Below are 14,388 nucleotides of genomic sequence, written 5' to 3' on the forward strand. Positions count from 1 at the left end.
GAATGAGGGATATGAATTATAAGAATATTATACTTAATATTTTCTGTGTCAACATACAAGGAAAAATGGCAATATCTCAAAGACATTGCTTTAATAATTAATAAAAATGACAAATTAAAGTCAATACTTATTTAATTAGTTATATGAAGTATTCTACTATTTATAGCTCTTTTTAGCACTCTGACTCTTTACTGGATATGATTTCCTCACAAAAGAATAAAAGGATTTAACAACATATAATGTGAAATCACATTAAGGTGTGTTTAGACTGAATATCATACAGATCCCAGCATGGATGTCTATATTTTAATCTTGCTTTCAAGATTCAAAGTGTGAAATTACTATTTTGATTCTATTTTGATAATAATTAATTCTATAAAATTTGATGGAGATACTGCTGATAATACCAGCTTTCAAACTGAGATACTGTTTTGGAAGCAACATAAAATTTCGGTGGGACGGTAGGCAAAGACAGACACTCATGCAAGATTTCAAAATTAAATTGAGGTAGTTACATTTCATTTTGAATGATAGAGATTAATATCTGTAAGTTATAAATTTTGTCTTGAGATTGGAATAATGAGAGAATTCTATCAGATTCAGGCATTTTTTTCTTGGTGACTACATACAGTGCAGTGAATCAGATTTCTTCTCTATGACATCTGAGAGAGCTTGCTGAATACAAATTTCCTTTTCCAACATATCTAAGAAATGAAAAGGTTAAGCTCTTCGAGACTTTAATGACTTTATAATTGGACCATAAATAATATACCTAAAATGTTAATGTGAAATTAATAGCAAGTTAGGTGTTCTCAGTTCTTTAACTTTTCTTATGATAGAAACATTTTTATTCAGTATAATACTATTTGGAAAACTCATCAGTCTATTTTGGATTGCAAATGCAGTCCCTTCTTCAAATGAAGAAAATAATTATTTCAAATTTTAGTTTATTTATTAAAATATAAAAATTAGTGTCTTAGCTCAGGAGAATTTTTTAGATGTTCCTAAGAATATAATAATAGCATGAGAGGAGAAGTAACCAGAAGACTGGACAGAGTCTTTGTCTATAGATCAAATATTTACCCCAAAATGTATTAGCAACCACGTTTCTGCATACTCTTGAAGATTACTGTTAGAACAGCCAACATTCATTGACTATTTACTATGTAATGAAGCAGTATAATTGGTTTTCACTAATTCATAAATTCACTGGACAGATATTTGATTTCTTCATGTACCAGAAAGTATTCTTGGGTTTAGAGATGCATGAGTAAACAAAGTTAAAAAAAAAAAAAAAAAAGTTGACGTTCATGAAGCTTACTTCTGGTAGGGGAGGCAGGCAAGGAAAAAATTAAGCATAATTTCAAATCTAGTTTACCTTACTGCTACCGTTTTCATAATATTAGAAGGTGTAACTAAACTATTTTTCACACTGTTGGGTCACTAATGATATCAGGCTGATGGTAATTTTTAGATACATCAAGAATTCCTTGATGTTAAAAAATAAAGAAGAAACACAAAATTATACTGTAGACATGTTGAAATAGTAAGTACATAGAATCAGAATGTGATAAGTGCTATAGAAAGAAAAATTGGGACTGTAACAGGCATTTGAAGTGTTGGGGGACTTGGACTTTTCGATGGGGCACTTAGGAGCAGTGCTAATTAATACAGGGTTTTCATGAGGAGAGGAAGTAAGCCTTAAAGTTATTTTAAGAGAAAATGGTTCCAAAACCCAGGAAAAGCCAGTGCAAAAACCCATTATGTCAAAGCAAATCCAGGATGTTCAGAGATAATGAGGAGGTAAAAATGTCTGAAGGGTGGTAAGCTAGGTAGAGAATAATGGAAGGAGTGCAAAATCCTGTAGGACCTCAGGGCGATTACAAAGAACTACTGGATGATTACGTCATGAAGTGACATGACCAATTTCACACTATCAGTTTGATGTTTGCTTCGATGATGAATTGTAATAATGCAAAGGTCAAAGCATGGAGATCAGTTGGATGTTAGTGCAAAAATCCCAGGCAAGAATCATGGACATTCAGGCCAAGGTCGTAGGAGAAGATATATTTTGGAAGTAAAACCAAGGTTTCTTAGAAGAACAAACATAGGGTATCAGAAAAACGTAGGATGCAAGTTGATTGTAAAGGTTTGGACATTAGCAACAGGAAGTTTCATGATGAAAGTGCAAATCAGGAAACTGAATTATAAGAGACAGTAATTCTAGCATAAACTTGCTGGAGATTTTATAAATAAATTGCTGAAATAAGGTGATTAAATGTACACCATTTTGATAGAATTAAAAATGTTTTCACTTGTTTTTTTAATTTGTTGTTCTCTAATAAGCAGAGTGAACTTTTATTGTTTAATAATCACACACATGCCTTGAATTCTGAACTCCATGCTCAAAGAGTTTTTAAGGTTTTCCACTGATAGCTTTTTTCCCCTTAATTTTTAGAAATGCTCCGTGTGTTACATAAGTTACCCTATGAAATGTTTGCTGCAATATTGGCTTTGCTTACACACAATTTTTATGCTTTTAAAAAGGTATACATATTTAATTTTTTATGTAGACAAATTTATCCAGTAGTTGCACTGATTAATTTTATATGTTTTTAGGTTTTACCCATTCTTTAATCAGAAAAATTAAGCCACCTATTTGTATTATTTTGCATTAATTCACACTTAATTTATTAATATTTCATAAACATATAAATTTATAATGATACTATGAAGACCTCTATGAACATCTTTGCATTAATTTCCTCTGGCTGCTATAACAAGTGATCATGAATTTTGTGGCTTAAAACTACACAAATTTATTTCATGGTTTTAGAGGCTAGAAGTCCATGATGGATTTCACCACACTCCCTCTGGAGACTCTATGAGAGAATCCATTTGTTTGCCTTTTTCAGCTTCTGGATGTTGTCCTTGTTCCTTGGCTCATGGTCACATATGGTATCTCACCTTTTCTCCCCTGCTTCCATGGTCACATAGACTTTATTCTCAATTCCCTTCAAAACTCCCTCTATAATATAAGGACACTTGTGATTACATGTAGGGATCATCTTCTTAAGGAAGGGGAAAAAACAAACAGGAAAAAAAAAATATTAGTAGACTTGAAGAATTCTAGACCAATCGCATCTAACTCTTATATCCACATTTAACTTGATTAAATGATGTAAGGTAGGCATATGAATTATTTTCGACATCACTAACCAACTTCCCAGCAATTGGAACAAATAATTGCTTGTTTTCCCACTAATTGAAATGCCAGCGCTGACACAAACAGGAATACCTGCCTAGCACTCTTTTTATTTTTATAGCATAGTTTGAGCATGGAATTTTAAGTCAAGGATCTGACTGCTAATACTTTTTCCAGGCTTGGTCTTTTTCAAATTCCATTGGCTCCAGACAGTCTAGAAAACTTGTTAATTACAATGAAAAGGACCTTTTGACTTTACTTGCCTTTGCTGTTAACGTTTTATCTGTTGAAGTGATTTTCCCTTTCTGTATTGCAGCTGTCTCACCAGGCTCTTTTGTGCTACTAGAAGCGTGTAGACACTTACTTTACTTTGCTTTTTATGAGTTTAAGATTAAAAAATGATGCTTTTGGTTAAAAAACAATGCACCTTACTTTGCTTTGCATTAGTTTAAGGTTAAAAAATGCAGGTTTGGATTCTACTAAGTGGGAGATTGTGAGAATATTAATTTTCCTTGTTATGTCTTATTTTCCTCAACCATAAAATGATGCAATTAACGATCCTTACTTCATGGAGGTATTGTAAAGAATAAATAAAATAATCTACATGAAGCATTTCACCTAGTACCTGGAAAAAGCAAGCTTTCAGTAAACACTAGTTATTCCTCTATTATTTTCTATATTCACTTTTAACATTATTTAGATTATTTAGATTATGACCTTCGTAATGTCAGGGCTCACGGAAATGATTTCCCCAATTCTAAGATACCAATTACTTAATTAACTTATATTCAATTCAACTAATACTCATATCCTTTTAGCTTATCCATCCTATAAAATAATCAGAAACTTTAAAAAGCACAAACTTTCTCTATTCTTATTTTATCTTTATATGACTTCAAGTCATATAACTTCCCTGCTTCTAAGTGCCTCACTGCTAATACACTTACCCAGTAAATTATAACCCATGAACAATTTTATTCATTCAGGAAAACATATATAATTCTGCAGGCTAAAATTTAGTTTATCACATAAATCTTTTGCCTAAACAAACACACTTTGCAAATGACTACCCTATTTATGTACTAAAATAAATGCATTCAGAAAGTAAGTTCTAAAATTGTGTTCCATCTTTAGACAAATATTTACAAACAAGTTTTCTTGCTGAATGAAAATACCATGTTGGCTGGTTGAATTTTTACTCTCAAATAATTGTGAGTTTTTTCCCCAAAAATCATACTGAATTAATTGCATATTTTAATGTTGTAGTCAAATATACTGCCAAACTTACTTCTGCACCTTAAGTCCCTCTAAATTGTCCTATTTTTTTCCACAAGTACACTTTGCATATTTCTTTTTGATTAATTTTCTGGCAAAATAAATTATTTGCAAAATTCCCTGTCATGTGTTTTTTTTCTTTTGCTTTTCCAGTGTGGGTTAAAAGTAAAAAAAAAAAATCCTTTTATTGAGCAGTCAGTTCCAAGTATCGTATAACTTCTATGACTAAAAAGTACAGATAATTTGCTTGTTTTCCCAGAGAAGTGGGCAGGCAGCCAAACCTCACAACCAAAATTAGTTCCCAATTTGGTGTTCGATGTCATTTCACAAGGACTGGAATGAAAAATGAGACATTGGACATGTTAACTCTGAGGAAAATTATCACTTCACCTTGTATAGGGCGTCTTTACAGGATGAAATCAGAGGAGATAAATCATCTCGTCCTGTGACAGATCTGCCTGTCATCTAGGGGAAAAACGTCCCAGAGTGAGGAGGCAGGCACTGTCTGAGTTTCCTTCAGGTTATGACCAGGTATATTTTATGCCTCAAAATAATCATAGAAATTTGGAAATGGAGATGATGTATGCAGGACACACTTACCAAGTCAATTTTTCCCAATGACATTTTAAGTGTATGTATATAAATACAAATAGAAATGCATACATATTTGTGAGCTGCATATATCCTTGAAATGGTTACTGAGTAAAGAAAACATTTACTGAATGCTTACCATGATCAGGCATCATAGTGGCCTGTGATAATCAATACAAGTAAAAGCAAATGTCCAAGTATGAGGCATAGGGTGTTTTGTCCTCCAAATTTTCCTTCAGAAAGCAGGAAATCAGCTTATATTAAATACTTGCAAAGCTGGTCATATTATAGTAAAATCTCTCACATAATTTATTTTGAAATCCAAAGTACTTTTGGGAAAAAGTACATTAACGAGAAATGATATCACTCCAAATCAAATTTTGTTACATACAGAGGTCACCTTATGGAAATAGGAACAATAGATGCAAAGCTATTTTATCCAGATTTTGTGTTTATTCCTGAGCTATAGTATCACAACTGAGAGTTTTGGTTGCTGTTTTAAACAAGTATTTTTTAAAGTAATAGAGAAGCACTAATGGGGAATTTGAATATAATCCTTCAACACTAATAATTAGCCTAAATGGTCAATGAACGGGTCTTTGTAGCTTGAGATAAATGCTTGATGGCAGCAACACCATTTAAAAGAGCTGTATCCCACATTTTTAAAGGAGGTCAACGTCAAAACTTCTAGATAACTCCAAAGTAGTTCTAAATTTAATAAAGTTAAAGCTATATATTTCTGCTAAAGACTGAAAAAAAAAAAAGCTCTAGTATTATAAAGATAAAGCTATGTTATGAGGGCTCTAAATAAAGTATTTTCTTCTAAAACCCTATTCCAGTTTGGCTGAAAAAAAAAATCCTCTTGAAATCATCTTATTAAATAGGCACTCTATCACCTTATATTTCTGGTTACTTGATATTTATAAAAGTACATTATAAAAATAAAATTTTTTGAATAAATTAATGTTCCCACACAAAATTTTACATGTCTTTAAAAATTATACAATCTCAAACACTGAATAATATATCTATAATTAAGAAATTAAAATAATTTAAAATAATTATTTGGGTTGATCCTTCCAAGGAGACCCAAATGTGATAAGCCTATCTGTGACTTTCTGTAAGGTTTCATTAAATCTCTTCTTTAGCTCACAGTAATATTATATTGGGGCTCATTGTTCACTCCTTTATTCATCATGCATATATTGAGCACATCCTCTTGCCTGGGTCTTGTCCTGGGCACCAGGTGTACAATGTAAAAAAAGTAGACAGGTCAACTCAGATCTTGAATTCTAGTGACCATAGATTTTGTTCATGCAGTTGATTGTTTAGGACTATTGTAACCTTAATATGTAACCTTAACACTAACATATGTCATATTGTCATATGAGCCAGACAAAGGAAAGTACACAGGACCAAATAGGTCAGCAGGAAAAAGAAAATGATAGGAGATGCTTAAAAGCTAAGACTAGACAGGCCATTAACACAGGAAGGAATGCTACGAGTTTCAAAGAAAGTAATCTGGATTTAGTAGTTATGTTATTTTCTATGCAACTGATGGAGGGGAGTAATTTAGAAACTGCCACAGAGATTAACTAGGAAAAAATACATTAGCTGGCTCTCTGTTGTCTAAGGGTAAAGCAAAAACTCCACCTAACTGCATTCATGCATTCATTTCATTTTTTACTCATTAAGTCATTCATCAAAAATTTATTGGGCTCGGGGCACCTGGGTGGCTCAGTTGGTTAAGCGACTGCCTTCGGCTCAGGTCATGATCCTGGAGTCCCAGGATGGAGTCCCGCATCGGGCTCCCTGCTCAGCAGGGAGTCTGCTTCTCCTTCTGACCCTCCCCCCTCTCATGCTCTCTCTCTATCTCATTCTCTCTCTCAAATAAATAAATAAAATCTTTAAAAAAAAAAAATTATTGGGCTCCCTCTATCTACCAGATGTCCTTCTATCTCATGGGTATAGAGTAGTAAAACAAACTAAAAAGAAGTCCTTGTCCTTACGGAGCTTATATCCTACTGGAAAAATAAAGATAATAAATATACCGTATATTTATAATATAGTCATGTACTGGCAAATCTATATATAGATTATGTATAGTATACATATTATACATAGATATGGATGGTATATTATCTACATTTATATTTCTATATATCTCTATCTATGGGAACATAGAAAAATAATAAAGAAGAAAACTGGGATGTGAAATGGCAGGAGAGAAAGAAGAGAGTTAGAAGGTTTATAAGTAATTTCACATTCATTATTTTAAAATTACGCTTCTTTCCTAGCCATCTTGGACACGATGCTTCACATGTTCCCAGTTTCTCAAACACCACACTCTCTCCCCACTCCATGCTTTTTTTTAATCTTTTTTTTTTTTAAGATTTTATTTTGAGAGAAAGAGTGCGAAAGCAGGGGGCGAGGGGCAGAAGAGAGGACGAGGGAGAGAGAGAATATCAAGCAGACTCCACGCTGAGCATGGAGCCTGACACAGGGCTCAATCTCATGACCCTGAGATCATGACCCTGAGATCATGACTTGAGCCGAAATGAAGAGTCAGATGCTTAACTGACTGAGCCACCCAGGCGCCCCTCCTGTATGCCTTTAGATCTATTGCTCTATCTATTTGGATGCTGCTTCCAAATTTCTTTAAATTGAGATTTAACACCCCCTGACTTTTAATTCAAAGCCTGGCTTAATATGACACCCTCTATAATACATTTTTTCATCCAGGCTCCTCACTCAATGGTGCCTGAGAGCCCAAAAATGAGCTCTATGGTCACATTACTTTCCTGTTACGAGAATTCCCCAACTCACTCTTCAACATTAAACAAACTTTTTTTTTTTTTTAATTTCACTAAATATGAATTGTCTAACATCATCAAGTTCTCTGTCAGATGTTTTTTCTTTCCATTATGTCACTTCTAGTTCAATATCAATTGTTTGGAGAAGCTGGTTTTATGTTTAAAGGATATCACTTTTACCCCAGAAATTACTGTAGGCCAACGTTATGGTTCTGGAGCAAGAGAGAAGGACTCAGGATACAGAAGACTCCCCTTAGAATGAAAAGGGAAACTTATCATTTTCATTTTTTAAAGTAGATCACGACTGTATATTTGTAGTAAATCTCAAATGGTACTATGGATATTGAAAAGAGGCTTTTTGTTTGTTTGTTTGTTTGTTTTGATACAGAAACACTGGTATAAAATTCCCTCTCAGCAGCAAGATAGTTAATATATAGCATAATGAAGCCATTTATGAGTATCATGAGCAAAAATAATTATTAGAAGTTAGCAATTAGTAGAATTTAGGCTGCATTTGCATATATACCAGCAGAGGGGGGAGGGTTGCTGTTAATTTAAATAGCAACTTTAGAAAATGGTATTAGTGTTAATAAAAGGTAAATGTGCACTTGCTTTTTTTTTTTTAAAGATTTATTTATTTATTTGAGAGAGCGAGAATGAGAGAGAGAGAGAGTACATGAGAGGGGGGGAGGGTCAGAGGGAGAAGCGGGCTCCTCGTGGAGCAGGTAGCCGGATGCGGGACTCGATCCAGGGACTCCAGGATCATGACCTGAGCCGAAGGCAGTCGCTTAACCAACTGAGCCACCCAGGCGCCCAAATGTGCACTTGCTTTAAGAGTGTTTTTTATACACAATGTTTAAGCAAAAATTATATTACTTGGCATCACTCTGCCAGTAGTGTTTCACGGGCAATTTATCTTCTCGCCTCGGAAAACATACCATTCTAATCTAAAGTCCACCTGTCTAGTAGATTGATCTAAAATGCAGGTTCAGTCATTATGCAATTTTGTTTAAAATCCACCTTTGGTTTCTGCAAATCTCAGGAAAAAGTATTAAAATTTCTATTCTTCAATGCCTGTCAGTGTGACCCTTGCGTACGCATCTTGCCCATGCACTTCTTGTCAATGTTAAAGAAACAGTTTTCTTTCCAGTCCTACTACTGTCTTGCAATTCTACCTATTTCAGGTATTCATACTTTTGCAGAAACTATTCCCTAGGTTTGTAAAGCGTATTCCCATGTATTATTAAGGTTTCTCCAATTCCCTATATTTTAATATCAGCTGATGTTTTATTTCCTTCAAGATTAGCAATCTGTCTTCCACATTAACAATCTACTAAATCCAGACTGTATAATCAAACTCCCCAAGTAGTTTGTGTGTAATCTTAATTTGATTTTTGTCACAAGTACAATTTCTATATTATACTTGCATATTTACTTGTCTCTCTCCAGCATTGTTATGTGACACTCCATAACCTTAGTTTGTTATTTTTGGTATATATATATTTATTTATTTATTTATTTATTTATTTTAGGGTTCATGATTCAGTCCCATCCCAGAGATTTTGATTAACTCAGGCTTAAATTAAGCCTGAATCATGAATTTAAAAGAAAGAATCAAAAACAAAAAGAAAGGAAGACCAAAGAAGTATTTGAAAATAATCACTTGGTAGCCAAAAGTTTGGAATCAGTGTCCTGAAAGGAATTCTGTAATCCTAATACATTACTTAATGTTTCTGGAACATTATAAGAAGAGAGAAAAAAAAATTGAAAAAAAGAAAAACTAGGTCTTCAATATAAATATCAACTTGGAAAACTTGATCATGTTTCAGTTGATTTAAATATATTCAAAATATTGTATCATCTTATTTTTTTTTTTTTAAGATTTTATTTATTTATCAGAGAGAGAGAGAGACAGAGGCAGGCAGAGGGAGAAGCAGGCTCCTTGCTGAGCAATGAGCCCAATGTGGGACTCGATCCCAGTGCCCTGGGATCATGACCTGAGCCGAAGGCAGAGGCTTAACCGACTGAGCCACCCAGGCATCCCCAAAATATTGTATCATCTTATTAACCACCTTCATTTGTAACTCTGTGACCAATGGTACCTAACATCCTTATTATTCTCAAATGTATCTTAATAAGACACTATAACAAAGAACGACACACTTTTTGTAAGACATCCCAGGGTAATTTGTCCCATGGCTAAGGGGACTCTTAGACAGACCCAGATACAAGCCTTCCACCCTGCTCCAGAAACCACATAGCTCTAGGTGTGCAAACATCCACAGGTCCCTGGTGCTATCATCCAAATTCTCATTTCTCTACTTATCAAAAGTCACCTGTCTTAGGTTCCATTCTCCCAGAGTTCTGTCTCTGCTTTGGTTTGTAGCTTATGTAATAAACTGAAGTAAAGTATACCAAAGGCTTCGGTGGGCTACATTCCTTATCCAATTATGTATCATCTTCCATTTATATTTAAAAAAAAGAACTTCTGGAATTAGAGTAACTTACTGGGAATCAGTGACATCAAAAATAACAATTCAGGAGTGAGACAGGTTGTTGCATTCTTTAAGAAAAAATAATTCCAAGTTCATAATCAGCTAGACTATACATATGGCAACAAATAAATGTCATTTGAATGTTTTTAATTACTTATGTTTTTAGGAAGAATGAGATCCCTTTTAAATCATGTATTTATATTTTATAGGATTACTTAGTGTTTCACGTGACTCGATATTGTCCTTCCTGCAGTGCACCATTGCTTGATATTTGGTTTGGCAGGAGAGGGGAGCACAGCAAGCAGAGCAATGAGGTGCTAGGTATCTTTTAGCCACCTTATAGAAGCTAAATTTAATTTAATTCTAATCCAGGGAACACTAAAATGTCTCAATTAACTTAGCATTGAGTAATTAAGAATATGAATATTTTTAATATAAAAAGCACCAGGATCCATTTTATAAAAGTTGTTTAAATATAAGAACAATCAACATAATAATAGATTACCACATAGAAGGCATGCAGAGCACACTAATAAACGATAAAATATAATCAGAACATAATGAACATACTAATGTAAGGCTAAAATGTTTTAAAATTAAGAACATAAATTCATTTCTTAACATATCATAAAACAAACATATTCCATAATGTTGCCACTGATTTATCTCTTACTTTTGTTGGGGGAAAAAAAAAAAATCCAGCATTATAATATTTAATTACAGCTATTTAATAAACATTAAAACAGAAAAAATGACTTAATTCTCTTTTGATGAAGTCATAATATTACGAAAGTATAGCATATCTCTTACAGATGAAAAATGAGAAAGAAAAAATTGCATTAAATCATGGAATGAAATCCATAATCCTTGGATCACAATGCATTATGTGTCAGAACTTGAGCAATAATTTGGTTTGTTGAAAACATGAAATTCAGAGAAAACTGCCTAAGTCTGCCAATTTTTTAACTGTTAGTATTTCATTATACACTTCAAGAAAGACATTGTTAGTTTGCTTGCTTGTTGATTTGTTTTTTAATGTTCTCGAAAGTACTGTAGCCAGGTTATTACAATTTCCTTTGGCATCCGGTAATCATATATTTGATCACTAAGGTCGTTTTGCCACTGCCAGCTCTTATTAACTCTTAACATTTTTTTTCTTCACACATGTCTCAGTTCATGTTCTTCACGGAACTACTGCAATTTAAAGCTCTAATCTAATGGCTCTCCTGTGGTTCAGGCCAGCTAACCCAAACATAAAATGGCTCTTGAAATCAGATAAGTATTTGTTAAAATTATTAATCCAGAAAATAGCTTTTAGTCACTTAAATTCCAATCAGTAACCTGAATTCCCCAGCTAAACACTGTATTAAATAAAAATGTATTCCACTTGCCTTGTCACTCACAGCATCCCACTCTGCATTCAAAACGCTAAAATTTCATTATCAAAAATTCTTTTTTTTTTAAGATTTTTATTTATTTATTTGACAGAGAGAGAGACACAGCGAGAGAGGGAACACAAGCAGAGGGAGTGGGAGAGGGAGAAGCAGGCTTCCCGCGGAGCAGGGAGCCCGATGCGGGGGTCGATCCCAGGACCCTGAGATCATGACCTGAGCCGAAGGCAGACACTTAACGACTGAGCCACCCAGGCGCCCTCATTATCAAAAATTCTTGCCAAATAAACAACCTCGCCTTAATATTATTTAAATTGCATATGCTGGATAAAAATAACCGGTAGAGAACCTCCCCTTTATATCTGGGCAAAGGACTCTCTGGGTACTTCAGAAAATACTTGATTCTGTTGGTGGTTTTCTGTGACAGTTTTTTTTTTTTTTTTTTTTTAAGATTTTATTTATTTATTCGACAAAGAGAAAGGGCTCACAAGCAGGGGGACCTGCAGGCAGAGGGAGAGGGAGAAGCAGGCTCCCCAATGAGCAGGGAACCCAAAGCGAGGCTTTAACCCAGGACCCTGGGATCATGACTTGAGCTGAAGGCAGATGCTTAACTGACTAAGTCCCCCAAGTGCCCCCGTGACAGCTTTTATATATGACTTGCACAATAAATTTCAACTTCTTTCTTTCTTCTCATTATTACAGATTTTTAAGTAAAATGCAGAAGCTTCTAGCCACTACTCCTTTTTAATTCCACTATTTATAATCAAGGACATTTAGCCCCTGAGCTGGCCTTGGTGCTGCAGCTCTACCCTGTCCACACACACCGCCCCCCACCCCCCCCACCACCCCCACCCCGGCCATCTCTTAACTCTTCTGCTGCTGGGCCCTGCCCTGTGCATTTTAGAAATCAGCTACTCAGGGAGAGCGACTTTTATTCCTATGAGTCATCTTCTGAGCATCCTCTTCCAGAGACAGGGGAGTCTCTGGCCCTCTAGATCAGGTCTGGTGCTCATCTCTGCAGGGTTTGTGGCTGTTTAGGCCTCTAAACATGCTCCAGATGTCACAAGGCACATTACTGCAGTAAGGAGCATCAGACTCTAGACTGGAGATTTGAGCATAAGCAGGTTTGTACGCAACCATATTATTTGGACAAAACAATTCCAGTCCACAATTTCCTTTATCCAGAATTTAAAACTGTAGTAGAAACAGAAGATGAGATTACACCTGAAGTTGTCAAAAAAGAAAATGAATCAGAAATTATGGGGAGCATGCGTGAAGCACTTGAGGGAGAATTGGATTCCATGGCAAAACATGAATCCAAGGATGATAAAATTTTCCAGAAGTTTAAAACTAAAATAGCCCTTGAGCCAGAACAGTTTCTCAGATATGGCAAAAGGACTACACCCATCTGGATCTCTGGTGAAAATATCCTTCAAGGAAAGGTTATTCCACATTGCCTGTGGTGCCAAGAGACTATTTGAATTTCAGGTCATGCCTCAGCTGCTCAACTCCCTAAAGGCCGACAGGCTGGGCAAGAGTGTCGATCGTGGTATCCTGGCTGTTCACCTGAGCTGAAAGCTATAGACTAGAAATTGGCGACACAGATGAATTTGTTTGGAAGCAAGATCTAACAATACACCCTAAAGACAACGTGGTAAAGCCTTACAAATGCTCATAATCTCTTAGACCTTGCAATTCCATTTCTAGGGCTTTTTCCTAAGGAAATAATTATACCAGAGACAAAGGTAAAAAGGATGTTGTTTCAGATGAGTTTACAATATGTAAATATTAGTGAGACAAAAATGTCCAGTGACAAACAAGTAAATAAATTTGGGTTTATCTCTACAGCAGAAGGTAATGCAATCTTAATGATACAGACCTATATCCACATCAAATAGGATACAGGTTTAAACTGACACCAAAATATTCGTAGTATGTTCATATCTTTGTACAAGTATTTATACATGTGTATGTCCACAGAAATCTGGAAAGATACATGCTTGGTGGGAATTAGTTAACTATGAATGGTAGGACTAAGTGAAATAATCATTTTACCTATGTGTTTGCTTCCTTCTACAATAAAAATGGGTTAATCGCCCAACTAAGACAAAAAAAAAAATAAGTATGTTTAGTTAGGGCATTTTAGATTTCACGTAACAGAAATTCACTTGAGCTAGCTTAAGGAAAACAGGGTATTTTTTAAAGTACAAAGAGATGTTTGATATCAGGACAGAAATGCAGCTGGGCCTTAGGAAAGACTGTAAACCAAACAAAGAGAGCTATCCAAAACACAGAGCATGTGAGTTTTCTTTGGTTTTTCATTTCTAATTTTTCTGAGTTGGCTGCATTCATCTTTTCCAGCACAGCAGTATTCCCTATTAGTCAATCCACATGATAAAAACAAACAATAAGGGACGCCTGGGTGGCTCAGGTGGTTAAATGTCTGCCTTCGGCTTAGGTCATGGCCCCGGGGTCCTGGGATAGAGTCCTGCATTGGGCTCCTTGCTCAGCGGGGAGCCTGCTTCTCCCTCTGCCTGGCACTCCCCCTGCTTGTGCTCTCTCTCTTTCTCTTTCTAACAAACAAATAAATAAAATCTTTAAAAAAATAAAACAAATAA

General features: G+C 34.9%; 1 pseudogene; it reads left to right on the forward strand.

The window, feature by feature from the left end:
* Window positions 1-1,972: 1,972 nt before the first annotated feature.
* On the forward strand, window positions 1,973-13,448 carry LOC116643356 (annotated as a pseudogene).
* The last annotated feature ends 940 nt before the right edge of the window (window positions 13,449-14,388 follow it).

Source organism: Phoca vitulina, unplaced genomic scaffold, assembly GCF_004348235.1.
Source record: "Phoca vitulina isolate PV1807 unplaced genomic scaffold, GSC_HSeal_1.0 scaffold26, whole genome shotgun sequence".
Classification (NCBI taxonomy): Eukaryota; Metazoa; Chordata; class Mammalia; order Carnivora; family Phocidae; genus Phoca; species Phoca vitulina.